Source organism: Typopeltis vanoorti, chromosome 18 (genome assembly GCF_054136105.1).
Source record: "Typopeltis vanoorti isolate ZY-2024b chromosome 18, IOZ_Tvanoo_1.0, whole genome shotgun sequence".
Taxonomy (NCBI): Eukaryota; Metazoa; Arthropoda; class Arachnida; order Uropygi; family Thelyphonidae; genus Typopeltis; species Typopeltis vanoorti.
In genome coordinates, this window is record NC_143566.1 from 84,639,770 (window position 1) to 84,645,394 (window position 5,625).

A 5,625-nucleotide genomic window follows, 5' to 3' on the forward strand; every position below is an offset into this window, starting at 1 on the left:
AGTTGTAGTTGGAATACTTAAAGAGAAGACTGTTCGAGGATAAAGATGGATGGAATAAGAGAAGAAGTAGGTTTGGCATGTTTGCAGTTGCATAGTAAAGTGATGCTGACAAGCTGCCGCTCTTGTATTAACAGCAACTGAAAGTGGACGAGGGATGGTTGTCAGTCCAGTGGAGCAATTACCATCGAAGTACCTGCAGAATAGACACAGTGCTGAAACATTCCATCTGTGAAATAGAGGTTGAAGTGAATTGAGGATCATCTATGAGACGAATTGCTCTTCGCTATACAGTATCAAGAATTTTTAAGGAACTAAATGTAAGGTCCTAAAATTTAGGATCATTCACCAATGGGAGGCTGCATATTATAGTTGATAAAAATTTGAAGTTTAAGGTACTTATTATGAAGGTGGCAAAGGTAGCCCACAGGGCTACTGCAGTACTAATAAAGATATTGAGCAGCACAAACAAGAGGAGTGATGTAATTCCACTGTATAATGCTGATCAGCCCATATCTGAACTGTTGAGCTCAGATATGCTCACTGCAATTTGAAGAGGATAAATTAACCTCTGAGAGCATGCAGAGCCAGATAACAAAAATGAAATCAGGAATGTATAGTATTATAAGGATTGATTGAGGGCAGGCATGTAAACTGCAGTTTGGTTGATAGAAAACAAAGGATTGACACGATTCGGACATTTGCAGCATTGACACTTGGAAAAGTTTTCATATAGCAGAATAAGGGCATGGAATAATGACAGCGGACCATTCCAGGGTTTTTAATTGTGGTAGATAACACCGAGTCTGTCATACCATTCCATTCTGTCAGGCAATGCATTTCATGGTTCAGCCACCTTCCATGCAAAGAAGCCACTTCTCACCACCTGCTGCAACTTCCAAAAACTCAGGTTTTAATCATTCTGCAACTGCAGAACTCACACTTTTCAGATAATATAGAATGTTCGGATAGGGACTACAAGTTGGCAGTATTTGTTTACCTTACTCTCTTCAGATGCCTGTCAAAATCATTGATCCTTTGGCTAGCTATCTGTGATTAGCTAAGGGTATCTAGTAGACTACCAATCTCAAAAATGTTAGTTAAGGTTAAACAGCCTTGAATACTCCTTTTTGGGGAATAAAAGGCATTATTGGATAGCAGATTTTAGTTAATGCAAATATAATACAGGTGTATCTGAAACTGGATGGCAAATGAAGAATGACTAGATTTTGCTTAATCTGTTGAATTTCTGGAAAGCACAGATAAGAAAGTGAACAATTCTGCAGTAGGGATTGAAATGAATCAAGATTATTTGATAATTATAATAATAAGAAGAAAAGGGTCTTTTATTTTTCAAAGGGAGTAAGCAGAGCCCTTTTAATTCCAACTTTTCAATACAGGTGATTAGCCGGTCTCCATCATTCTCTCTCTCTGTGGGTGGGTGGGGCTTGATGCATCCATCTTTTATTTTCTGTGGTTATTAGTAAGATTTTGGAAACATTAAGAGCTTGTATACAAAACTCAACAAATAAGAGTTCATATTAGTTGGCCTGGTTGGCTGAACAGTTAGTGTATCCACTCTCCAGTCAAAAGGCTGCAGGTTTGAATCCTGCTGTGGGCATGTATGTTTGTGATTGTCTGTGGAAATACTAGTGGTGGTGGTGGCGGGCAGTAGATGGCGTTGGTGGATTAAGTGGTGGAGACAGATAGTTATGGAGTAGGTGTCCTTCCTCAATGAGTCTTTGGACTCCCTGGAGGTGTCATGTAATAATAATAATATTTATACAAGTTGTCAGCATAGTTTTGTTAAGGATCACTCTTGTTTCAGTGATCAAACCTTTTATAATAAATGTATATTATATTTCACAAGAAATTATATTGTATTAATGCTATACTAGAGAGATAGGATTAATACCTATACATAAGAAGGTGAAGTAACTTCATGATTAGTCTACTTGTATATAGAGGCTCTTGACTTTGCATCAACTGGCTTAGTATCCCAAAAACATTATGGAAAGTGTCATTACCCAGATCAGTTTTGATCTTTATTGATTCAATGGAAACTAATGATTTAAGATCAAGATTGAATCAAGATCACTTTGGAGTGATCTTGATTCAATCTTGGTATCTTCATGGGTCTGGCTCCCAGTAATGAGACCTCAGTAAAGGCAAAAACCAGTCTGAGTAGTGACCCTTCCCATAATGTTTTTGCATTATGAGATACTGAAGCAATTGTTGCAAAGTCAATGGCCTCTATATACAAGTACACTATCGTGAAATTCCTCATGTCTATGCTCATGGTGGATATAGTATTAAAATGAATATATTTCTTGTCAAGTATAATATACAATGAAACCACAACTGTCTCTCATTCAGAGTATTTAGTAATAAGGTAATACACCTTTTTTTCTACTTGTAAAATATCAGTTTTGTTATATTGTTGGGTCTGGCTTCCAGTTATGATTATAATAAAGTTCATCTCTCCTTTAGTGATAGATTTTTCCTGTCACTGAGCAAATCAACTGCTGTGTGTCCTATCCTGGAGTGAATCAGATCAGATCAGGAGTGATCATTTTGATGGATTTGGTGAACCTTTGGGAGTCATTCAGTGAGATTTAGATTGATCTTGTAGATCACTTAAGAATTTTTGAGAAGGAAACTTCAAAAGCTTTGACCCCCACTTTCACATTAAATTTGATAACAATCTCAGTACTGACCCTTCCCATAATGTATATGCATATGGAATGCTAAGGCAATTAATGTGAAGTTCCTCTGTATACAAGTAGGCTCTCATGACGTTATGCTTACACTTGGGTATAGAATGAAAGCAACAATGTGATTCTTCTCAAGTATGATATACATTGTAACCAAGCAGATAAACTTTGCATGCTTTTATAATAAAGTAACTGGAATAGTTGATGAGGGAAATGATATTCTGTTTTTTTTTTTGCTGGATTTTTCAAAAGTGGGTGAAAGGTTGCTGTATGACATGTTGATATTTAAGCTGCATCAAAAGAGTATAAATGTTAGGCTAGTGGATAGGAGTTGCAGTTGGCTGTTTGAAAGATATGAAAGAGTTGATATTGGTGGGGGAGCAGTATCAAGAAGGGAAATTAAAAGTGCTCTTCCATGGGCTCAGTACTGAGACCATTACTATGTAACCTTTATAACCAGTGATACTGTTCTTGAATTACAAAGAGTTATTCAGTTATTTTCAGATGTGAAATTGAAGTGTTGATCAGATTCAAGCTTATGATTAGTAATAGCTCAAATAACCTATGTTGTGACTTGTGGGTGGGGGAGGTGAATAAGCTAGAAGGATGAAAAAATTAATTTTCTCATCCTTCAGCTCATTCAAAGACACAGAGTGAAAAACCACATATTTTCAAGGCAGAGTTATACTGGAAAAAACAAAGGATTTTAGAATGATAGTGGATAAAAATATGAAGTTTTGGGAGAACATTTCAAAGATGATGAAGACAACACCCAGAATTGCTGAGGATACCAACCAATACATAAGGGTGTGCTAGTTCCATGGTATCAGACTATACATAGACTATGCTCAGACATGATCACTAATTAGAAGGGAAGAAATTTTAAATAGGGTGCAGAAGCGAAATCAAATATGACTAGGACTGTAGAATGTAAGTAGTGAGGACAAACTGAAGACATTATCTACAGAGTTAGTAGATAGAAGACAAAAGGGTATTATGAGTGAGGTATTTAAGTCTTTTGAGAGATATTTACTGAATGACATTTAAGAATAGCACCATATCTCACCTTTCAGATGTAGATGCTATTCCTGGAAATTGCAGTAGGAGTTCAAATTGGCAACAAGACAGATAGTGAGTATTTCTTTTTTTTTAATTTATTATTATTATATTATTTTATTTATTTATTTTATATACTAGTGGCTATGCACTTCGCAATCATATGCCTGGGGAAGGAGTGTTCCTAGGTTCGATTCCCGTCGGTGACGTGAGGAGCTGAAGGATCTTCCTCAGCCATAGCCAAGTTAGCCAGTCTTGGCGTGGACAGCAGGGTTTTTCCCCCAGTTTATTCTGGAGTTTTTCATCCCACAAAGCAGGCAAACTGGCCTTGAGAACTCAACACTACAGGCCATAGGATACACCGGGGCATAAGGCTGACCACCTTATCCTGTAAACGGAGTGAGGTCCGATGATCAATGGACCATTGACACCGCAAGGTAAAAGAGGGTATAAGGGAGATGATGATGATTTATTTATTTATTTTTTTTTTTTGTACATAGAGCGGTTGTGGAGCGTGGTATGCATTGTCTGAGTGTGGACAATGAAGATGTGTCTTGTGCTCTTGGTGTTATCTAAAGTAGACCTTTGCAGTAAGCCATAAGATGACAGCATAAGATAATAAGAGGTATCTTATTATGTTATGGTATCATGGAGGTCTCATGATGATGATAATGTGCAAGTTATGGTCAGCTTATGTATACTCTGAGCCATTTTCCTTTCATTCAGCTGATCAGGAGCAAGATATAATAAATTTAGTTTAATCCTTTATCCAAGTGTAAGCGAACAAAGTTTGCACCTGAAAATATCTTCAGGACTGAAGTAAAGTGCAACTCAGAGCAAAGGTGGACCAAGCTCTAGCTCTCCTCACTCCTTGTCTCAGTATCTCTCATAATGCAAAGCACATCTCCTTGCGGACATGTATACTGCTATGCATTAAAGGAAGGGCCACTACCCAGACCGGTTTCAACCTTTATTGAGGTCTCGTTGGTGGGAGGCAGACCCAAACGTGGAGATACTAAGGCAAGACGCAAGACATTTCTGACTATAAGGGTGAAGCAAAATGCTTTTATAATCACTACTATCTGATAAGGTTGCTGTGTAGGGAAAAGTTGATGAGCCAAGTGCTCTGCCTGAGTGGGAGCGATTTAAAGATCTTCATTTAGAAGTAGGATGGCCTTGGGTCTCCTATATTTGGAGAAGTCTGTTTCATCATAATTTGCTGCTTGTTGCACTAATTCATTTGGATGTGAAGAGGATGCTGAGAAGAATTTTACTGCAGAAAAGAGTAGATGTAGAGGATATTTGTATCCCGGTGGAGTTGGACATTTCTGATATACCATGGTGTGTTTAAGATCATGCGGAGACATTTGTTTTGCACTCTCTGTAGTTTGAGGATATTTGTACTTGAGGTGTGGCTCCAGGCTGGGGATGCATAAGTAATAATGGGTCGAATCATCAACTGATAAAGGAGCAGTTTTATTTTGTATCCAGCTTGCTATTCCTATTTATAAGAGAGTAAAGCTGTGCAATAATTTTTGATGCTTTTGTACATGAGGCTTTTATATGTGGACTGAAGGTTAGTTTTCTGTCCAGCACACCAAGATATTTGGCTTCTGCTTTCCAGGGAATCTTGATATTAAATAGGAAGATGTCATCTTTGGGAGATATTGAGTTTTTAGTGAAGAGCATGGCGATACTCTTCTGTGGGTTTACTTGCAATCTCCATTCCGAGAACCAGTGCTGTAATCTCTGCAGGTTTTCTTGCAGTTTCTGTGACAAGGTGCGGTTTAATAAATCTGGTTAGTATTGCTGTGTCATCTGTGTATAGGGCAATGATAGATGACATTGGATTGTGTGG